This window comes from Saimiri boliviensis, chromosome Y (assembly GCF_048565385.1).
Source record: "Saimiri boliviensis isolate mSaiBol1 chromosome Y, mSaiBol1.pri, whole genome shotgun sequence".
NCBI classification, from domain to species: Eukaryota; Metazoa; Chordata; class Mammalia; order Primates; family Cebidae; genus Saimiri; species Saimiri boliviensis.
In genome coordinates, this window is record NC_133471.1 from 22049287 (window position 1) to 22072894 (window position 23608).

At 55.2% G+C, this 23608-nt stretch overlaps 1 protein-coding gene across 1 annotated transcript in view; it reads left to right on the top strand.

The window, feature by feature from the left end:
- Window positions 1–13846: 13846 nt before the first annotated feature.
- P2RY8 (P2Y receptor family member 8) overlaps window positions 13847–23608 on the top strand; it is a 55290-nt gene continuing 45528 nt past the window's right edge. Inside the window, exon 1 of the mRNA XM_074392428.1 lies at window positions 13847–14097. The gene's annotated coding sequence lies outside the window, so the exon portion shown is untranslated. The remainder of the gene's footprint in view (window positions 14098–23608) is intronic.

Consider the following 23608-nt stretch of genomic DNA (forward strand, 5'->3'; position numbering starts at 1 on the left):
ACACCCTGAGCTCTCCTGGGTCTCACGGCTTCACACTCACACTGGGACTCACACCCTCAGCTCTCCTGGGTCTCAGGCCTTCACACTCACACTGGGACCCACACCCTCAGCTCTCCTGGGTCTCAGGCCTTCACACTCACACTGGGACCCACACCCTCAGCTCTCCTGGGTCTCAGGCCTTCACACTCACGCTGGGACCCACACCCTCAGCACCCCTGGGTCTCAGGCCTTCACACTCACGCTGGGACCCACACCCTCAGCTCTCCTGGGTCTCAGGCCTTCACACTCACACTGGGACCCACACCCTCAGCTCTCCTGGGTCTCAGGCCTTCACACTCACGCTGGGACCCACACCCTCAGCTCTCCTGGGTCTCAGGCCTTCACACTCACACTGGGACCCACACCCTCAGCTCTCCTGGGTCTCAGGCCTTCACACTCACACTGGGTCCCACACCCTCAGCTCTCCTGGGTCTCAGACCTTCACACTCACACTGGGACCCACACCCTCAGCTCTCCTGGGTCTCAGGCCTTCACAATCACGCTGGGACCCACACCCTCAGCTCTCCTGGGTCTCAGGCCTTCACACTCACACTGGGACCCACACCCTCAGCTCCCCTGGGTCTCAGGCCTTCACACTCACACTGGGACCCACACCCTCAGCTCTCCTGGGTCTCAGGCCTTCACACTCACGCTGGGACCCACACCCTCAGCTCTCCTGGGTCTCAGGCCTTCACACTCACGCTGGGACCCACACCCTCAGCTCCCCTGGGTCTCAGGCCTTCACACTCACGCTGGGACCGACACCCTCAGCTCTCCTGGGTCTCAGGCCTTCACACTCACACTGGGACCCACACCCTCAGCTCTCCTGGGTCTCAGGCCTTCACACTCACACTGGGACCCACACCCTCAGCTCTCCTGGGTCTCAGGCCTTCACACTCACACTGGGACCCACACCCTCAGCTCTCCTGGGTCTCAGACCTTCACACTCACACTGGGACCCACACCCTCAGCTCTCCTGGGTCTCAGGCCTTCACAATCACGCTGGGACCCACACCCTCAGCTCTCCTGGGTCTCAGGCCTTCACACTCTCACTGGGACCCACACCCTCAGCTCTCCTGGGTCTCAGGCCTTCACACTCACGCTGGGACTCACACCCTCAGCTCCCCTGGGTCTCAGGCCTTCACACTCACACTGGGACCCACACCCTCAGCTCTCCGGGGTCTCAGGCCTTCACACTCACACTGGGACCCACACCCTCAGCTCTCCTGGGTCTCAGGCCTTCACACTCACGCTGGGACCCACACCCTCAGCTCTCCTGGGTCTCAGGCCTTCACACTCACGCTGGGACTCACACCCTCAGCTCCCCTGGGTCTCAGGCCTTCACACTCACACTGGGACCCACACCCTCAGCTCCCCTGGGTCTCAGGCCTTCACACTCACACTGGGACCCACACCCTCAGCTCTCCTGGGTCTCAGGCCTTCACACTCACGCTGGGACCCACACCCTCAGCTCTCCTGGGTCTCAGGCCTTCACACTCACACTGCGACCCACACCCTCAGCTCTCCTGGGTCTCAGGCCTTCACAGTCACACTGGGACCCACACCCTCAGCTCTCCTGGGTCTCAGGCCTTCACACTCACACTGGGACCCACACCTTCAGCTCTCCTGGGTCTCAGGCCTTCACACTCACACTGGGACCCACACCCTCAGCTCTCCTGGGTCTCAGGCCTTCACACTCACACTGGGACCCACACCCTCAGCTCTCCTGGGTCTCAGGCCTTCACACTCACACTGGGACCCACACCCTCAGCTCTCCTGGGTCTCAGGCCTTCACATTCACGCTGGTACCCACACCCTCAGCTCTCCTGGGTCTCAGGCCTTCACACTCACACTGGGACCCACACCCTCACCTCTCCTGGGTCTCAGGCCTTCACATTCACGCTGGTACCCACACCCTGAGCTCTCCTGGATCTCACGGCTTCACACTCACACTGGGACTCACACCCTCAGCTCTCCTGGGTCTCAGGCCTTCACACTCACACTGGGACCCACACCCTCAGCTCTCCTGGGTCTCAGGCCTTCACACGCACACTGGGACCCACACCCTCAGCTCTCCTGGGTCTCAGGCCTTCACACTCACGCTGGGACCCACACCCTCAGCACCCCTGGGTCTCAGGCCTTCACACTCACGCTGGGACCCACACCCTCAGCTCTCCTGGGTCTCAGGCCTTCACACTCACACTGGGACCCACACCCTCAGCTCTCCTGGGTCTCAGGCCTTCACACTCACACTGGGACCCACACCCTCAGCTCTCCTGGGTCTCAGGCCTTCACACTCACACTGGGACCCACACCCTCAGCTCTCCTGGGTCTCAGGCCTTCACACTCACACTGGGACCCACACCCTCAGCTCTCCTGGGTCTCAGGCCTTCACACTCACACTGGGACCCACACCCTCAGCTCTCCTGGGTCTCAGGCCTTCACACTCACACTGGGACCCACACCCTCAGCTCTCCTGGGTTTCAGGCCTTCACATTCACGCTGGGACCCACACCCTCAGCTCTCCTGGGTCTCAGGCCTTCACACTCACGCTGGGACCCACACCCTCAGCTCTCCTGGGTCTCAGGCCTTCACATTCACGCTGGTACCCACACCCTCAGCTCTCCTGGGTCTCAGGCCTTCACACTCACACTGGGACCCACACCCTCACCTCTCCTGGGTCTCAGGCCTTCACATTCACGCTGGTACCCACACCCTGAGCTCTCCTGGGTCTCACGGCTTCACACTCACACTGGGACTCACACCCTCAGCTCTCCTGGGTCTCAGGCCTTCACACTCACACTGGGACCCACACCCTCAGCTCTCCTGGTTCTCAGGCCTTCACACTCACACTGGGACCCACACCCTCAGCTCTCCTGGGTCTCAGGCCTTCACACTCACGCTGGGACCCACACCCTCAGCTCTCCTGGGTCTCAGGCCTTCACACTCACGCTGGGACCCACACCCTCAGCTCTCCTGGGTCTCAGGCCTTCACACTCACACTGGGACCCACACCCTCAGCTCTCCTGGTTCTCAGGCCTTCACACTCACACTGGGACCCACACCCTCAGCTCTCCTGGGTCTCAGGCCTTCACACTCACGCTGGGACCCACACCCTCAGCTCTCCTGGGTCTCAGGCCTTCACACTCACACTGGGACCCACACCCTCAGCTCTCCTGGGTTTCAGGCCTTCACATTCACGCTGGGACCCACACCCTCAGCTCTCCTGGGTCTCAGGCCTCCACACTCACGCTGGGACCCACACCCTCAGCTCTCCTGGGTCTCAGGCCTTCACATTCACGCTGGTACCCACACCCTCAGCTCTCCTGGGTCTCAGGCCTTCACACTCACACTGGGACCCACACCCTCACCTCTCCTGGGTCTCAGGCCTTCACATTCACGCTGGTACCCACACCCTGAGCTCTCCTGGGTCTCACGGCTTCACACTCACACTGGGACTCACACCCTCAGCTCTCCTGGGTCTCAGGCCTTCACACTCACACTGGGACCCACACCCTCAGCTCTCCTGGTTCTCAGGCCTTCACACTCACACTGGGACCCACACCCTCAGCTCTCCTGGGTCTCAGGCCTTCACACTCACGCTGGGACCCACACCCTCAGCTCTCCTGGGTCTCAGGCCTTCACACTCACGCTGGGACCCACACCCTCAGCTCTCCTGGGTCTCAGGCCTTCACACTCACACTGGGACCCACACCCTCAGCTCTCCTGGGTCTCAGGCCTTCACACTCACGCTGGGACCCACACCCTCAGCTCTCCTGGGTCTCAGGCCTTCACATTCACGCTGGTACCCACACCCTCAGCTCTCCTGGGTCTCAGGCCTTCACACTCACACTGGGACCCACACCCTCACCTCTCCTGGGTCTCAGGCCTTCACATTCACGCTGGTACCCACACCCTGAGCTCTCCTGGGTCTCACGGCTTCACACTCACACTGGGACTCACACCCTCAGCTCTCCTGGGTCTCAGGCCTTCACACTCACACTGGGACCCACACCCTCAGCTCTCCTGGGTCTCAGGCCTTCACACTCACACTGGGACCCACACCCTCAGCTCTCCTGGGTCTCAGGCCTTCACACTCACGCTGGGACCCACACCCTCAGCACCCCTGGGTCTCAGGCCTTCACACTCACGCTGGGACCCACACCCTCAGCTCTCCTGGGTCTCAGGCCTTCACACTCACACTGGGACCCACACCCTCAGCTCTCCTGGGTCTCAGGCCTTCACACTCACACTGGGACCCACACCCTCAGCTCTCCTGGGTCTCAGGCCTTCACACTCACACTGGGACCCACACCCTCAGCTCTCCTGGGTCTCAGGCCTTCACACTCACACTGGGTCCCACACCCTCAGCTCTCCTGGGTCTCAGACCTTCACACTCACACTGGGACCCACACCCTCAGCTCTCCTGGGTCTCAGGCCTTCACAATCACGCTGGGACCCACACCCTCAGCTCTCCTGGGTCTCAGGCCTTCACACTCACACTGGGACCCACACCCTCAGCTCCCCTGGGTCTCAGGCCTTCACACTCACACTGGGACCCACACCCTCAGCTCTCCTGGGTCTCAGGCCTTCACACTCACGCTGGGACCCACACCCTCAGCTCTCCTGGGTCTCAGGCCTTCACACTCACGCTGGGACCCACACCCTCAGCTCCCCTGGGTCTCAGGCCTTCACACTCACGCTGGGACCGACACCCTCAGCTCTCCTGGGTCTCAGGCCTTCACACTCACACTGGGACCCACACCCTCAGCTCTCCTGGGTCTCAGGCCTTCACACTCACACTGGGACCCACACCCTCAGCTCTCCTGGGTCTCAGGCCTTCACACTCACACTGGGACCCACACCCTCAGCTCTCCTGGGTCTCAGACCTTCACACTCACACTGGGACCCACACCCTCAGCTCTCCTGGGTCTCAGGCCTTCACACTCACGCTGGGACCCACACCCTCAGCTCTCCTGGGTCTCAGGCCTTCACACTCACGCTGGGACCCACACCCTCAGCTCCCCTGGGTCTCAGGCCTTCACACTCACGCTGGGACCCACACCCTCAGCTCTCCTGGGTCTCAGGCCTTCACACTCACGCTGGGACCCACACCCTCAGCTCTCCTGGGTCTCAGGCCTTCACACTCACGCTGGGACCCACACCCTCAGCTCTCCTGGGTCTCAGGCCTTCACACTCACACTGGGACCCACACCCTCAGCTCTCCTGGGTCTCAGACCTTCACACTCACACTGGGACCCACACCCTCAGCTCTCCTGGGTCTCAGGCCTTCACAATCACGCTGGGACCCACACCCTCAGCTCTCCTGGGTCTCAGGCCTTCACACTCTCACTGGGACCCACACCCTCAGCTCTCCTGGGTCTCAGGCCTTCACACTCATGCTGGGACTCACACCCTCAGCTCCCCTGGGTCTCAGGCCTTCACACTCACACTGGGACCCACACCCTCAGCTCTCCTGGGTCTCAGGCCTTCACACTCACACTGGGACCCACACCCTCAGCTCTCCTGGGTCTCAGGCCTTCACACTCACGCTGGGACCCACACCCTCAGCTCTCCTGGGTCTCAGGCCTTCACACTCACACTGCGACCCACACCCTCAGCTCTCCTGGGTCTCAGGCCTTCACAGTCACACTGGGACCCACACCCTCAGCTCTCCTGGGTCTCAGGCCTTCACACTCACACTGGGACCCACACCCTCAGCTCTCCTGGGTCTCAGGCCTTCACAGTCACACTGGGACCCACACCTTCAGCTCTCCTGGGTCTCAGGCCTTCACACTCACACTGGGACCCACACCCTCAGCTCTCCTGGGTCTCAGGCCTTCACACTCACACTGGGACCCACACCCTCAGCTCTCCTGGGTCTCAGGCCTTCACACTCACACTGGGACCCACACCCTCAGCTCTCCTGGGTCTCAGGCCTTCACACTCACGCTGGGACCCACACCCTCAGCTCTCCTGGGTCTCAGACCTTCACGCTGGGACCCACACCCTCAGCTCTCCTGGGTCTCAGGCCTTCACACTCACACTGGGACCGACACCTTCAGCTCTCCTGGGTCTCAGGCCTTCACACTCACACTGGGACTCACACCCTCAGCTCTCCTGGGTCTCAGACCTTCACGCTGGGACCCACACCCTCAGCTCTCCTGGGTCTCAGGCCTTCACACTCACACTGGGACCCACACCTTCAGCTCTCCTGGGTCTCAGGCCTTCACACTCACACTGGGACTCACACCCTCAGCTCTCCTGGGTCTCAGACCTTCACGCTGGGACCCACACCCTCAGCTCTCCTGGGTCTCAGGCCTTCACAGTCACACTGGGACCCACACCCTCAGCTCTCCTGGGTCTCAGGCCTTCACACTCACACTGGGACCCACACCCTCAGCTCTCCTGGGTCTCAGGCCTTCACACTCACACTGCGACCCACACCCTCAGCTCTCCTGGGTCTCAGGCCTTCACACTCACACTGGGACCCACACCCTCAGCTCTCCTGGGTCTCAGGCCTTCACAATCACGCTGGGACCCACACCCTCAGCTCTCCTGGGTCTCAGGCCTTCACACTCTCACTGGGACCCACACCCTCAGCTCTCCTGGGTCTCAGGCCTTCACACTCATGCTGGGACTCACACCCTCAGCTCCCCTGGGTCTCAGGCCTTCACACTCACACTGGGACCCACACCCTCAGCTCTCCTGGGTCTCAGGCCTTCACACTCACACTGGGACCCACACCCTCAGCTCTCCTGGGTCTCAGGCCTTCACACTCACGCTGGGACCCACACCCTCAGCTCTCCTGGGTCTCAGGCCTTCACACTCACACTGCGACCCACACCCTCAGCTCTCCTGGGTCTCAGGCCTTCACAGTCACACTGGGACACACACCCTCAGCTCTCCTGGGTCTCAGGCCTTCACACTCACACTGGGACCCACACCCTCAGCTCTCCTGGGTCTCAGGCCTTCACACTCACACTGGGACCCACACCCTCAGCTCTCCTGGGTCTCAGGCCTTCACACTCACACTGCGACCCACACCCTCAGCTCTCCTGGGTCTCAGGCCTTCACACTCACACTGGGACCCACACCCTCAGCTCTCCGGGGTCTCAGGCCTTCACAGTCACGCTGGGACCCACACCCTCAGCTCTCCTGGGTCTCAGGCCTTCACACTCAGGCTGGGACCCACACCCTCAGCTCTCCTGGGTCTCAGGCCTTCACACTCACGCTGGGACCCACACCCTCAGCTCTCCTGGGTCTCAGACCTTCACGCTGGGACCCACACCCTCAGCTCTCCTGGGTCTCAGGCCTTCACACTCACACTGGGACCGACACCTTCAGCTCTCCTGGGTCTCAGGCCTTCACACTCACACTGGGACTCACACCCTCAGCTCTCCTGGGTCTCAGACCTTCACGCTGGGACCCACACCCTCAGCTCTCCTGGGTCTCAGGCCTTCACACTCACACTGGGACCCACACCTTCAGCTCTCCTGGGTCTCAGGCCTTCACACTCACACTGGGACTCACACCCTCAGCTCTCCTGGGTCTCAGACCTTCACGCTGGGACCCACACCCTCAGCTCTCCTGGGTCTCAGGCCTTCACAGTCACACTGGGACCCACACCCTCAGCTCTCCTGGGTCTCAGGCCTTCACACTCACACTGGGACCCACACCCTCAGCTCTCCTGGGTCTCAGACCTTCACGCTGGGACCCACACCCTCAGCTCTCCTGGGTCTCAGGCCTTCACACTCACACTGGGACCCACACCCTCAGCTCTCCTGGGTCTCAGGCCTTCACAGTCACGCTGGGACCCACACCCTCAGCTCTCCTGGGTCTCAGGCCTTCACACTCAGGCTGGGACCCACACCCTCAGCTCTCCTGGGTCTCAGGCCTTCACACTCACACTGGGACCCACACCCTCAGCTCTCCTGGGTCTCAGGCCTTCACACTCACGCTGGGACCCACACCCTCAGCTCCCCTGGGTCTCAGGCCGTCACACAGCAGGTTGGGGACAGCTGAGTCTCCATAACACTCTAAGTCAATTTCCTCCAGTAAGTGTCATATATTGTATAATTATTAAAATACATACGTATATATCCATACATATATGTACAATCTATAAATAATATTTATAAATTATATAAAAGAAATATATATGTATGTGTCCTCATGGACCTGAAGCTATTATATAATAAAAGACATATTTATATATATAAACCCTGCACACCCTGATAAAAGTTTCATCGATGATAGACTGGACAGGGAAAATGTGGCACGTAGACACCACGGAATACTATGCAGCCATCAAAAAGGATGAGTTCGTGTCCTTTGCAGGGACATGGATGAAGCTGGAAACCATCATTCTCAGCAAACGGACACAGGAGCAGAAAATCAAACCCCGCATGTTCTCACTCACAGGCGGGTGTTGAATAATGAGAACACGTGGACACAGGGAGGGGAGCACTATACACTGGGGTCTGTTGGGGGGAAATGGGGGAGGGACAGCGGGCGGTGGGGAGGTGGGGAGAGAGAGCATGGGGAGAAGTGCCAGATACAGGTGATGGGCAGGAAGGCAGCACATCACACTGGCACGTGTGTCCCTGTGCCACCATCCTGCATGCTCTTCACGTGGACCCCAAACCCAAAATGCAAGAAAATATATATATTTTTAAAAAGTTATCTATGCATATATATTTCTTTATATAATTTGTAAATATTATGTATATATTCTATACATACTTACTTATACTCTAAATATTTTAACAACTCTACAATATAAAAGTTATCTTTGTGAACGTTATGTCTTATGTATCTACAAAAATATATTCTGTTGGTTCCCCCCCCTGGAGAACACTGACTCATGGAATGGTAGATCTGTTTTGGGGTAAACTTTTTTTAAATTTTATGCTGCAAACTTAAATTATGCATTTTAAGTACTATATAAGCTTATCTTTAGGATATTAATATTTTAAGTTGGGCAGTATTTGATCATAATTTCTTTGGGAAAATACCATTTAACTATCTGCTTGTAAACATCAAAAAAAGGGCCAAATTAAAAAATAGGACATTAACAATCAGAATTTCTCACCTGACCACATTTTTTTTTTTTTTTTTTTTTTTGACACAGAGTCTCGCTCTGTCACCCAGGCTAGAATCAACTGGTGTGATCTCCGCTCCCTGCAACATCCACCCCCTGGGATCAAGCGATCGTCCTGCCTCAGCCTCCTGAGTAGCTGGGATTACAGGCGCTCACCACCACACCCGGCTAATTTTTGTGTTTTTAGTAGATATGGGGTTTCACCCTGTTGGCCAGGATGGTCTCAAACTCCCGACCTCGTGATCCACCTGCCTAGGGCTCACAAAGTGCTGGGATTACCTGTGTGGGCTGCCACACCTGCCCCCCCCCAAAACTTTTTTAAAAGATTAGGCAGGTGTGACTATATGCTCCTGTAGCCCCAGCTACTCAGGAGGCCGAGGCTGGAGGATTGTTTGAGGCTAGGAGTGGGAGGCTTCGACGTGTTCCAGCCCGGGTGACCCTTGCCGACAGTCGTGAAGAATGAGACTGCTGTGTGCACGCATCCGCAGCTGTGGCTGGACAAGACAGGGCCCCACCTTCGGGGGTCAGCTCACCTTGTAAACACATGTCCTTTTTGGGGTACGTGGCCTGCCACGGATTCTGCATTTTTGTGCATTTTCTTGGCGGCTGCTGTTTAAAACGCCAGCTTCCCGCATGCTGCAGAGCTGTCTACCATCCCTCAGCCCATGACGATGGCCGCGTGTCTTACGAAATCCCAACACTTTAGGAGGCTGAGGTGAGCAGATGACCTGAGGTCAGGAGTTCGAGACCAGACTGGCCAACATGGTGAAACCCCGTCTCTACCAAAAATACAAAACTCAGCCGGGCGTGGTGGTGGGCGTCTGTAGTCCCAGCCACTTGGCGGATTGAGGCAGGAGAATCGCTTGAACTCAGAAGGCCGAGGTTGCAGCGAGCTGAGATCGTGCCACTGCCGTCCAGCCTGGGCAACAGAGTGAGACTCTGTCTCAAAAAAAAAAAAAAAAAGTACTAAAAATTCGCCAGGCACGTTGGCTCATGCCTGTAATCCCAGCAGTTTGGGAGGCCGAGGCGGGCGGATCACCTGAGGTCAGGAGTTCGAGACCAGCCTGGCCCACATGGAGAAACCCCGTCTCTCCTAAAAAATAGAAAATTACCCAGGCCTGGTGGTGGGCACCTGTCACCCCAGCTACTCAGGAGGCTGAGGCAGGAGAATGACTTGAACCCGTGGGGCAGAGGCTGCAGTGAGCCGAGATCGCACCACCGCACCCCAGCCTGGGCAACAGAGTGAGACTCTGTCTCAAAAATAATAATAATAATAGTAATAGTAATAACGACAGGGAGTGTTCTGGACTTTTTTTTCTTTCTTGCAATGCTACTCATAAGAAGGCTATGGCGAGCCTTTCGGAGAAAACACGTGTGTTCCGTAAGTTCCACGGAGGGGTGAGTCAGGCTGAGACTGACTTCGTTTCTGTGTGAATGAGTCAGCAGTCTCTGCTCAAGGCCAGTAGGGTGTCTTAACTTTTTAATTACTTCCAGCCTTTTTTATCAACGTCTTTTTTCAAGGTCACATTTTTAATGGCGTTGTTGTTGAGATGGCGTCTCGCTCTGTCGCCCAGGCTGGAGTGCAATGGCGCGATCTCAGCTCACTGCAACCTCCGCCTCCCGGGTTCAAGCGATCCTCCTGCCTCAGCCTCCCGAGTAGCTGGGACTACAGGCACCTGCCAGCGCGCCCGGCTAATTTTTATACTTTTAGTGGAGACACGGTTTCCGCATGTCGGCCAGGCTGGTCTTGAACTCCCGACCTCAGGTGCTCCATCTGCTTCAGCCTCCCACAATGCTGGGATTGTAGGCATGAGCCACCACGCCTGGCTTTTATTTTATTTTAGATTCTAGGGGTACATATGCAGGAGTGTTACAGGGTGTATTGTGTGATGCGGATACCATGGGCATGAATGATGTCATCCCGTAGCTACTGAGCATAGCACCCAGTACACAGACTTTCCACTCTTCATCTCCCCGTGTTTACCTCCTGCTTAAAAGCGAGGACACGTGGTCTTTGCTTTTCTGTGTCGGCATTAATTCACTTTGGAGAATGTGAATTAATCCGGAACCGGATTGCTACAGAGGACGTGATTTCAACCTTTGTCATGGCTTCGTACGACTCCATGGTGTCTCTCTACCCCATTTTCTTATTTTTATTTGTGTATTTGTTTTGACACAGAGTTCTGCTCTTGCTGCCCAGGCTGGAGTTCAACGGCGCCATCTCGGCTCACTGCAACCTCCGCCTCCCGGGTTCAAGTGATTCTCCTGCCTCAGCCTCCCAAGGAGCGGGGAATACTGGTGCCCACCACCACCAGAGACAGGGTTTCTCCAGGTTGGCCAGGCTGGTCTCGAACTCCTGACCTCAGGTGATCCTCCTGCCTCAACTTCCCAAAGTGCCGGGGTTACGGGCGTGAGCCACCACGCCTGGCTGTCATGTATCCTGTTTTCTGTATCCATCCTAAGCACCTATGTTGACTTTGTGTCTTTTGTGAATGCGGCTGTGAAGGAACGCTCACTGTGGGTGTCCTTTGGTCGAAATAATTTCTTTTTCTTAATCAGGTGTTTTTAAACCGAAACATACGTAACATAAAGCTACATCATTGATCTGCTGGAGAAAATGCTGTGACCCAAGATTGGAGGAAGCCTTCCTTTTCTTTTTTTCTTTCTTGAGATGAAGTCTCACTCTGTCACCCAGACACTGGAGTGCAGTGGCCTGATCAGGGCTCACTGCAACGTCCACCTCCCAGGTTCAAGCGATTCTGCTGCCTCAGCTCCCCAGCAATGGGGTTACAGGCACGCAGCACGCCCGGCTTTATTTGTATTTATTTATTTATTTTTTGAGACAGAGTCTCACTCTGTAGCCCAGGCTGGAATGCCACGGTCCTATCTGGGCTCACTGCTACCTCCACCTCCCAAGTTGAAGCGACTCTCCTGCTTCAGCCTCCCCAGGAATGGGATGACAGGTGCCCACCACCAGGTCTGGCTAATTTCTGTATTTTTAGTAGAGATGGGGTTTCACCATGTTGGTCAGGCTGGTCTCAAACCTATGACCTTAAGTGATCCACCTGCCTTGGCTTCCCAAAGTGCTGGGATCACAGGAGTGAACCACCGTGCCTGGCCCTTTTTTTTTTTTTGAGACTGAGTCTCACTCTGTCACCCAGGCTGCAGTGAAATGGCTCAGTCTGGGCTCACTGCAACCTCAGCCTCCCGGGTTCAAGCGATTCTCCTGCCTCAGCCTCCCCAGTAGCTGGGATTAGAGGCGTGCGCCATCACACCTGACTAATCTTCATACTTTCAGTAGAGAGAAGGTTTCACCATGTAGGCCAGGCTGGTCTGGAACTCCTGACGTCAAGTGACCCACCTGCCTTTGCCTCCCAAAGTGCTGGCGTTACAGACGTGAGCCACCGTACCCGGCCTATTTATTTATTTGTTTGTTTATGAGACAGAGTGTCACTCTGTCACCCAGGCTGCAGTGAAACGGTCCAATCTGGGCTCACTGCAACGTCCACCTCAGGTTCAAGCCATTCTCCCGCCCCAGCCTCCTCAGTAGCTGGGATTACAGGTGCCTCCCACCACGCCCGGCTAATTTATGTATTTTTTAGTAGAGACGGGGTTTCTCCATGTGGGCCAGGCTGGTCTCGAACTCCTGACCTCAGCTGATCCGCCCGCCTGGGCCTCCCAAAGTGCTGGGATGAGAGACGTGAGCCGCCGCGCCTGGCCTGGCCTGAGGGATTCTAGCATGTCTTTCTCTGTGGCTGACAAGCCCCCTGTCCCCCTCCTCCCACAAATGACAAGAATCAACCTCTGTTTTTCACGGATAAGGATGCGCCCGCTTAGAAATCCGCTGCTCAGCCCGGCACGGCGGCTCAAGCCTGTCATCCCAACACTTTGGGAGGCCGAGGCGGGCGGATCATGAGGTTAAGAGTTTGAGACCATGTCGGTGAATACGGTGAAACCCTGTGTCTACTGAAAATACAGAAATTCGGCAGGCGTGGTCGCGGGCGCCTGTGGTCCCAGCTTCTCGGGAGGCTGAGGCAGGAGAATCACCTGAACCCGGGAGGCGGAGGTTGCAGTGAGCCGAGATTGTGTCACTGTGCTCCAGCCTGGTGACAGAGTGAGAAGAGAGAGAGAGAGAGAGAGAGAGAGAGAGAGAGAGAGAGAGAGAGAGAAAAGAAAGAAAGAAAGAAAAAAAAAAAAAAGAAAGAGAGAAAGGAAGAAAGGAAGAGAAAGAAAGAGAGAGACCTGCTTCTCAGGCGTGAAATCCTCGTGGGACGCTGTGTAGGACACAGGCTGCCTCGTCCGTGAGCAGCGCTGGGCCCCCGAATACTCAGCACCCGAGATGTACCCGCCTGTCACCGTCTGGCCATGCACCAAAGGGCGTCGCCATGAGCACAGCTTTACAATGCAAAAGGAAACGTTTTCCGTCCTTTTTTTTAAAAATTGAAGAAGCGACAGGAATGTGTTGCGGGAAAGCCAACGGCCCCTCACTGCTGGCTGCAGCATGTGCGAGTAGCGTTGTTCCTCTGTCCCTCCCTGTTCGGGTTCTCTGAGAGGTGGGCACCCGGGTGCCACGACAGGCAGGCGTGGCCACGAGCTCGGCCGTGCACACGAGCGAGCAGTTACACAGGAAATTTCACAACGGGCTTCCTTTGCACCTAAGCCTGAGTGGAAGCTGTGGTCGCCTGCGCGGAGGTGGAGTCTGCAGAATTTGCATCGGGTGACAGTCGCCCCAGCCTGTCGGCGGGCCACGCAGAGAAACGGCCACGGTGGCCACTTGCTGCAGAGATGCTGTCGCAGGTGCAGGCGCCCGCACACGGCGGCCACGTCCACAAACGATCTGCGTGGCCGGGGCTGGCAAGCTGGTGTCTGGCCGCCTGAGTCCCTGGCTCTGAGCCACCTGCAGACCCCCTCTGCTGGCACCTGTGTCTTCTGCTCCTCCTGCTGCTTCTGAACAGGTGAGTGGCCCGCCTGGCCTTGGATTCTCGTTCTGCGTTGTCAGGGAAGAACAGAGGCGGCCGGGAGGGTCCGTGGGGGCCGAGAACCGGGGGGAAGGCCAGGCAGACTCTACGAGGCGTGGCGTCCCCACACGACAGCACAGCAGGAGTGCAAATCCCCCGGGAAAAGGCCTGTGCACAGCCACCGAGCCACGTAGCCGGGAAATGCTGCCATTTCCCCGGGTTCCAAGCCACCCCTCCTTTAAAAACTCACGCCGTGCAATGCCCGTCTCTCCGGGTTACCCTTACAGAGGGCGGGCCGCTGGGGCTGCCACACTAAACGCCTGCATGCCAGAGGTGGCCGTTTTTTCAATGTTGCCATCAGACCTTCCCGATGACCTGCAGCCACGGGATGTAAATAACTCCCTGATGCTTCCCGTTCCAATAATGGAACAGTAGGCACACATGGGTTCAAAAGCCCTCTGGGTGCCTGGATCAGCACCATGGCCCTCGTCACCCCTCAGTGCGGCGGCAATCATACCTTGGTGATGACCTTGAGCCATGGGATATAAATAGCTTCTAAACGGTTAGCGTTCCAATAATGGAGCACTAGGCATACATGGGTTTGAAAGCCCTATGGGTGCTTGGATGAGCGCAGTGGCCCCTCGTCACCCCTCCCCTGGTGCCAGGGAGACCCCAGACTCAGCTCTCACAGCCACCTCGGACGTCATTGGCACAGCTCGTTAGAAACCCCGGGACTTGTCAGGCGCGGTGGCTCATGCCTGTCATCCCAGCACTTTGGGAGGCGAAGGCAGGACGGTCACCTGAGGCCGGAAGTTCAAGACCAGCCTGACCAACATGGACAAACCCCGTCTCTATTCAAAATACAAAATTAGTGGGCCGTGGTGGCGCACGCCTGTAATCACGGGTACTCGGGAGGCTGAGGCAGGAGAATCACTTGAACCCGGGAGGCAGAGGTTGCAGTGAGCTGAGATCGCGCCACTGCGCTCCAGCCTGGGGGACAGAGCGAGACTCAGTCTCAAAAAAAAAAAAAAAAAAAAAAAAACTAGCAAAAAAAAAGGAACGCCGTAACTTCTCAGATCCGTCCCTAAAGAGCTGAGAAACGCCAACCCCCGCGCCGGCCTGGCGGGGCAGCTCTGGGAACTCCGGGCCCCCCCCCCAACACACACAAGGCCTCGGTGGTGACTTTGGTCACATTTCTATAAAGAGGAACTAGGATCACATGGCAACGTCCCTACAAAGACAAGGCTGTGTGTTATTTTGGGGTGTGTGTCTATTTCTTCTCGTTGTTGTGATGTTTACATATCGTGGACACTCTGTAACTCGACAGCCCTGAGGCCGGTGGGGTGTGGGCCGGGCGGCTTGAATTTCGCAACCAGCACCAGGAAGTCACTATTTTCTCATGGTGGGTCCCACCCGCAAGCTCTGCACTTCGGGTGGCCGAGCTGGGCCGATCCCTTGAGGTCGGGAGTTCGAGACCAGCCTGGCCAACATGACTCCATCCCGTCTCTAGTAAAACTACAAAAATTAGCCGAGGTCAGGAGTTCGAGACCAGCGTGGGCAACGTGACAAAACCCCGTCTCTCCTAAAAATACAAACATTAGGTGGGCGTGGTGGTGCATGCCTGTAAACACGGTCACTCCGGAGGCTGAGGTGGGAGAATCACTTCAATCTGGGAGGCGGAGGTAGCAGTGAGCCAGGACCCTGCCACTGCATTCCAGAGTCATACTCTGGCTCAAAAAAGAAAGAAAGAAAGAAAGAAAGAAAGAGAACCATCCCACTTTGGAAAAACCGCATTTTTATTTGCGTCCCACCAGGCAGATGCCAGGCTTGTTCTTGCAGTCAAAGCCTACCCTGCTTCCCAAATATCGGCACCCCCCACCTCCCAGGGGGACAATTAGGGCAGAGGCTGACAGAGGACTGCACGGGACACTTGTGACGGGTGGCCAGCCCCGTGTCTGTAAAGGCCGGTGCCTTTTCTCCCACCGGGTGCCCACCTGGACACACTGTTCAGACTGACCAAGCTTCAGGTGGGTGGCACAGGTGAGCTCTCCTCGGAGAAACACAGACACCCCCCCCTGCCTCCCTCCAGGCCTACCCAGACTGCAGTTTTGGGCTTTTACCTTAAAGTTCACGGCAGAGAAGTGACAGCTCAGGATGCATCACAGCACAGTCCCTGTTGGCAGCCGTGTATCCATGCAGATGGTTGCGCAGGTGCACACGTGCCCTGCTGATCTGCTGTCCCATCCCCCCGTCACGTACGTCAGCCATTTCTGCCGGTGTTGTCCCTCCCCAACCTCCCCACCCCCTGCTTTCCCTCTCCTAGCTCCCCTCAACTCCCAACAGGCCCCAGCATGTGATGTTCCCCTCCCTGTGCCCACGTGTTCCCATGGTTCAACTCCAACTTGTGAGTGACAACGTGTGTTGATTGGTCTTCCGTGACTGTCTCAGTTGGCTGAGAACGACGGTTTCCAGTTTCATCCACGTCTTCACAAACGGCCTGACCGCATCCTTTTTCATGGCTGCATAGTATTCCACGGCGTCTGTGTGCCACATTTTCTTTATCTAGTCTATCCTGGATGGGCATTTGGGTTGCTTCCAGGTCTTTTCCATTGTGAACAGTGCCGCAGTAAACCTATGTGTGCGTGCGTCTTTACAAATGAGTGATTTATAAACGTTTGGGCGTACAGCGAGTCATGGGATTGCTGGGTCGGATGGTTATTTCCAGTTGTGGATCCTTGAGGAAGGGCCCCCTCTGGTCTCAGCCCGTGTCCTGAAGGCTTCCGCGTGCACCAGTGTGTGTGAGACAGTGATGGCTACGTGCAGAGGTCGGTCCTGCAGCCTCTGGTTCGGCGATGGCTGCAGGAGACCCTGGCACACCAGCGTGCAGTGCGTTGCAGCGGGCCGGGGAGGTCCGCAGCAGCTCTCAGGGGGCGAGCGCCGCTCTCGGACCCTGCTCCCTGTCCCTCCTTGCATTGGTTCAGTGTAGATTTAATAGCAGAGGTGCTCAGCCAACGCACTTGTGGATCCTTAGCACGGTTCCAGAGTGGTTTTGGCCGGCGCGGGGGCTCAGGCCCCAGCCCTTTGGGAGGCCGAGGAGGGCGCATCAGGAGGTCAGGAGCTCCAGACCAGCCTGGCCAACGTGGTGAAACCCCGTTTCGGCTACAAACACAAAACGGGCCGAGCGCGGTGATGCGCGCCCGTCATCCCAGCGGCTCGGGAGGCCGAGGCAGGAGAATCGCTGGAACCCGGCAGGCGGAGGTTGCGGTGAGCCGAGATCGCGCCCCTGCGCTCCAGCCTGGGCGGCACAGGGAGACGCCATCTCAAAAAGAAAAAAAAGCAAGAAAGAAAAAGAAAGAAAGAAGGAAGCAAGGAAGGAAGGAAGGAAAGACAGACAGAAAGAAAGAAAGAAAGAGAAAGAAAGAAAGAAAGTTTTCACCCATGATAAAAGCTTTCGGTTCCAGGCCCCCACCAGGAACGGGCCATTGTCATTCCACCTGCCCCCGGCAGGGTCGTCCAGCACAGACCTTCCCTGAGCAAACCGATCAGCGACAACGGAATGTGGGGTGCCCGGGCGCCACCAGGGAAGCTTCCCCTGTGCCCCACCTTCGCCCTGAGACTTCGGGCTCCAGCGTAAGCACTGGCTGCCTTCAGCCCATTCCCCAAGTTCATAAAATCCTCGCTGCCTTCTGCAGCCTTCGACACCATCATCTCTCCGCCTTCCCTAACAGCTGCCTTGCACCCTGACTGCATCGCAACAGCTGCGCCTGCACGTGCTCCCCACCCGCCTCCCACGGCCCCTCTTCTGTCCCTTGGGACCGTGGCGCGGGCAGGGCAGGGGACAGCAGCCCGGGATCCTCCTGGAACCCTCCTCCACCTCCCTCGGGTTAGCACTTTCCACACGGCCCCTGGGAGGCCGCCCTCAGCTTAGGAGTTGCTACATGACCCCTGGGAGCCCACTCTCAGGTTACGATTTTCTACACGAACCCTGGGAGGCCTCCCTCAGCTTAGGAGTTTCCACATGAGCCCTGGGAGGCCTCCCTCAGGTTATGAATTTCTACATGACCCCCTCGGAGGCCTCCCTCAGGTTAGCAGTTTCTACATGACCCCTGGGAGGTTTCCCTCAGATTAGGAGATTCTACATGACCCCTGGGAGGCCACCCTCAGGTTACGAGTTTCTACATGACCCCTGGGAGGTTTCCCTTAGATTAGGAGATTCTACATGACCCCTGGGAGGCCTCCCTCAGGTTAGGAGTTTCTACATGACCCCTGGGAGGCCTCCCTCAGGTTAGGAGTTTCTACATGACCCCTGGGAGGCCTCTCTCAGCTTAGGAGTTTCTACATGACCCGTGGGGGAATCCCTCAGCTTAGGAGATTCTACCTGACCCCTGGGAGACCTCCCTCAGTTTAGGAGTTTCTACATGACCCCTGGGCGGCCTCCCTCAGGTTAGGAGATTCTACACGGCCCCTAGGAGATCTCCCTCAGGTTAGGAATTTCTACACGGCCCCTAGGAGATCTCGCTCAAGTTAGGAATTTCTACATGGCCCCTGGGAGATCTCCCTCGGGTTAGGAGTTTCTACACGGCCCCTGGGAGACACAGGACCCCCCCCCCCCCCCCCCCGCCCACACCTGTTAAGGTAGCCAAGAGCGCGGGAAAGATGGACGCCCCCAGGGTGCCCCCTCGGGCCGGACTGAGCTCCGCCAACTCCCAGGGAGTGTTCGGCGGCAGCTGCGCGCACATCCTCGCTCCCCAGGGACGCAGGGTCTGTGAAAGCCACAGGTACATCCATCAATCAATCCATCCATATATATATTTATTTAAATATTTAGAGAAATACATATTTAGATATAGGAGATAAAGATATATAATTATATATAAATATATATAATATAAATATCTAAAAATATATATATGTTTTTATATATTTACATATACATGCATATATATTTATATGTGAGATTTGAGCCATAAATAATATATTTCATAATAATTTATACAAAAAGAGATTTGAGCCATAGATAATATATATAACGTATTTATATATATATATGTAAAATCTACGGCCTACATCTCTTTGATTGCCTCAAGAGGAAAGCCCTTCTCAGAAGGTTTTTCAGAAGCGGGTGTGTGGGTCTGTTTGTTGTGGCCCTTCCGCAGGTTATTGGGGAGCAGGTGCTATTTGCTTCCATGAGTAAGTTGGTTAGCGGGGATGTGTGAGATTTTGGGGCGTCACCCGACCCGTATATAGGGAACCTAATTTGCGGTCTTTTATCCCGCGCCCCTTCCCACTCTTCCCTCTGAGTCCCGAAAGCCCACGTGTCATTCCCGAGCCTTTGCAGCCTCATAGCTCAGCTCCCACTGGTGAGTGAGAACAGACGGTGTTTGGTTTTCCGTTCCTGAGTTACTTCACTTGGAATAATCGTGTCCGGTCTCATCCAGGTCATTGCAAATGCCGTTAACTCCTTCTTTTTCATGACTGAGTAGTATTCCATCACATACATTTGTGTGTGGATAGATATTCTTTTTGTTCTTTTTCATGACTGAGTAATATTCCATCATTTGTATATGTGTGTGTGTGTATATATATATATATATATATATATAAATGCTGGCACCGACATATATATATATATATCTATGAAATGCATGTGACATATGTATATGTCAGCAGCAGCATTTATACATGTAAATATACCACCATTTCTTTATCCACTCATTCATTGATGGGCATTTCGGTTAGTTTCACATTTTTGCAATTGCAAATCGTGCTGCTATGAACATGTATGTGCAACCATGTTTTTTTTTGTTTTTATTTTTTTTCTTTGAGACAGACTCCCACTGTCGCCCAGGCTGGGATTGCAAGCGCACACCCTCGCCTCCCCACAACCTCCGCCTCCGGGGTTCAAGCAATTCTTCTGCCTCAGCCTCCCAAGCAGCCGGGATGACAGGCGCGCACCCCCCCGCCTGGCTAATTTTTGTCTTTTTAAGTAGATACACGGGGTTTCACCATGTTGGTCAGGCTGGTCTTGAACCCCTGACCTCGTGATCCAGCCAGCAAAGTGCTGGCATTACAGGCGTGAGCCACCGCGCCCGGCCAGTTGTTTCATTGCGTTTTTCCTGCGCTGAGTTGCCGTTCCTCTGGGCCGTTCCTCCACACCGTTGGCCACGGTGGCTGGGCTCATCCCCGCCCCACCGGCAACGTGCCAGTGTCACCCGCCGACCGCGTGCGCCCCGCTCTGTTGGGTTTTGAGGTCTTGGTTATGGTCGTTCTGGCAGGAGTGAGGCGGTACCGCCTTGGGGTTTCGCTTGTCTGTGATCCCTCGTGCTGCGGAGCAAGTTTTCTTTCTTTCTTTTTTTTTTTTTTCATACTTTTAAGTTGTGGGGTCCAGGTGCCGAATGTGCAGGTTTGTTACACAGGGACACACGTGCCGTGGTGCTTTGCTGCATCCATCCCCCCGTCATCTACATTAGGCCTGTCTCCTAATGCGCCCCCTCCCCAATACCCCACCCCCGGCCATCCCTCCCCTGGCCCCCCACCCTCCAGGCCCCAGGGTGTGACGCTCCCCTCCCCGAGCCCACGTGTTCTCATTGTTCAACACCCGCCTAGGAGTGAGAACACGGGGTGTTTGGTTTTCTGTTCTTGTGTCACTTTGCTGAGAAGGAAGGTTTCCGGTTTCATCCGTGTCCCTGTGAAGGAGGCGAACGCCTCCTTTTTCATGGCTACATAGTATTCCATGGCATGTATGTGCCACGTCTTCTGATCCAGCCTGTCATTGGTGAGCATTTGGGTTGGTTCCAAGCCTTTGCTATTGTAGACAGTGCCGCCGTAAAGACAGGTGTGCATGTGCCTTTACAATCCAGTGCTTTATAATCCTTTGGATACATACCCAGTCATGGGATTGCTGGGTCCCATGGAATTTCTATTTCCTGGTCCTTGAGGAAGCGCCACACGGTCTTCCACAATGGCTGAACTAACTTCCACTGCCCCCAACAGGGTCCAAGTGTTCCTATGTCTCCCCAGCCTCTCCGGCCTGTGCTGCCTCCAGAGTTGTTAATGATCGCCGATCTAACTGGCGGGAGACGGTAGCTCAGCGCGGTCTCGATTTGCATTTCTCTAATGACCAGTGATGATGAGCATTTTTTCATGTTCGTTGATTGCCTAAATGTCTTCCTTTGCGAAGTGTCTGCTCATGTCCTTGGCCCAGTTTTCGTTGGACGTTGAGCAGTGACCCATGCCCCTGAGCCGCCCTGGCACCTTGAGGTATGTGCTGGCGCGTTTCTGTGGATGGCTTTTCTCCAAGTGAAAGGGCACTGGTGCCCTGGGCAGAGGGACATTATGGCAGCGGAAAGTGTGCTGTTCTGGCCAAGGAGGTCTCCATGGGAGAGAGGCGTCCCGTGAGAGTCTCCATGGCTGGGAAGGCAGTGGGCAGGCATGGGAGCAGCCGCAGGGCTGGGCTCTATCGGTTTCGGGTGATGAATTTGCAGAGTGGCCATGGGCGGGCCAGGCTCCCCAGAAGTTCAGCAGCTGGCGCTGGGCTGAGCACGCCGACCCCTCGGGCTGGGCTCCGTCAGCTCAGGAGGGTCCCTGGGCATTGTTGAGGGGGGACTTTGTGAGCAGGACGGTCCCTAAGGGACAGGGCATGCAGGAAGACACGGGCAAGGGCAGAAATCTTGGAGCAGAATCAATCGAGAGACATAAAAGGCTCAGACTGTGTGAGCTGGGACACCAGGGTCATGGAGGGCAGGAGAACCCTCCGGGGCGGGGCTGCTCTGAGCACTGTGGGGTGTTAAGCAGCATCTCTGTGCTCCAGCCATGATGAGGTGCCAGGAGAACCCACCGTTGTGACAATCGGAAATGTCTGCAGACATTGCCCAATGTCCCCAGGTAGCAAAATCACCTGCTTCTCAGTCACTGCCTTAAAGATACATGGGGGACAAATTAGATACATAAATAGAAAAGATAGATGACAGATAGATACATAGGATGGATGGTTGGATGGATGGATGGATGGATGGATGGATAGATTGGTAGACAGATAGGATGGATAGATAGATAGATAGATAGATAGATAGATAGATAGGATAGATAGTAGATACATAGATAGATACATTAGATAGACGGACAGACAGATGGACAGACAGACAGATACATAGATAGATAGATAAACAGATAGATAGATAGATAGATAGATAGATAGATTAGATAGACAGACAGAGAGACAGATAGACAGATAGACAGATAGGATAGATTAGACAGAGAGATTAGATAGACAGATGGACAGATAGATGGATGGGTTGATAGATAGATAGAGTAGATAGATAGGTAGATGGACAGACAGACAGATGGACAGACAGATAGATAGATAGATAGATAGATAGATAGATAGATAGATAGGATAGATAGTAGATACATAGATAGATACATTAGATAGACGGACAGACAGATGGACAGACAGACAGATACATAGATAGATAGATAAACAGATAGATAGATAGATAGATAGATTAGATAGACAGACAGACAGACAGATAGACAGATAGACAGATAGGATAGATTAGACAGAGAGATTAGATAGACAGATGGACAGATAGATGGATGGGTAGATAGATAGATAGAGTAGATAGATAGGTAGATGGACAGACAGACAGATGGACAGACAGACAGACAGACAGACAGATAGATAGATAGATAGATAGATAGATAGATAGATAGGATAGATTAGACAGATAGAGAGATTAGATAGACAGATAGATAGATAGGTAGGTTGATAGATACATAGACAGAGACATCTATAAATAGATAAATAGATGATAGAATGAACGGATGGATACATACAAAGATGAGAGAGTAGATGGATGGATGGACACACAGGTGCTAGATACATAGAAGGATGGACACATGGATGCACACAGATACATAGATGATATAGAAAGACAGATGATAGAATGAATGAGTGGATGAGTGGACACATAGATCCATAGATGACAAGAGACGGATGGAGTGATGGGTGAATGGATGGATGGATACACAGATGGATAGATAGACACATACGTAGATGATAGCGATAGATCGATAGAAATGCAGATGGATTGATAAGATGTACACGTACATACCTAGATGGTAGAATGGTGGATGGATGGATAGATGGTGGGATAGATGGATACATAGAGCACAGATGGATACGTAGATGATAGATAGACAATAGATACATAGATAGATACGTAGATGATAAAGAGATAAATAGATGGACGGCTAGGTAGGCAGATACATAGATAGATAGAGAGAGAGAGAGATAGACAGAGAGAGAGACAGACAGAGAGGAATGGATGGCTAGTTAGGTAGCTGCATAGATGCACAGATAACCGATACGGAGTCCCTCACATGGGGATAATCAATACACAGCATCTCTCAGCCTCAGCCCTGCTGACATTTGGGGGCTGGATGCCTCTCGGTGCTGGGGCACCCTAGGCACTGTAGGGTGCTGAGCTGCGCCCCTGGGCTGCACCCA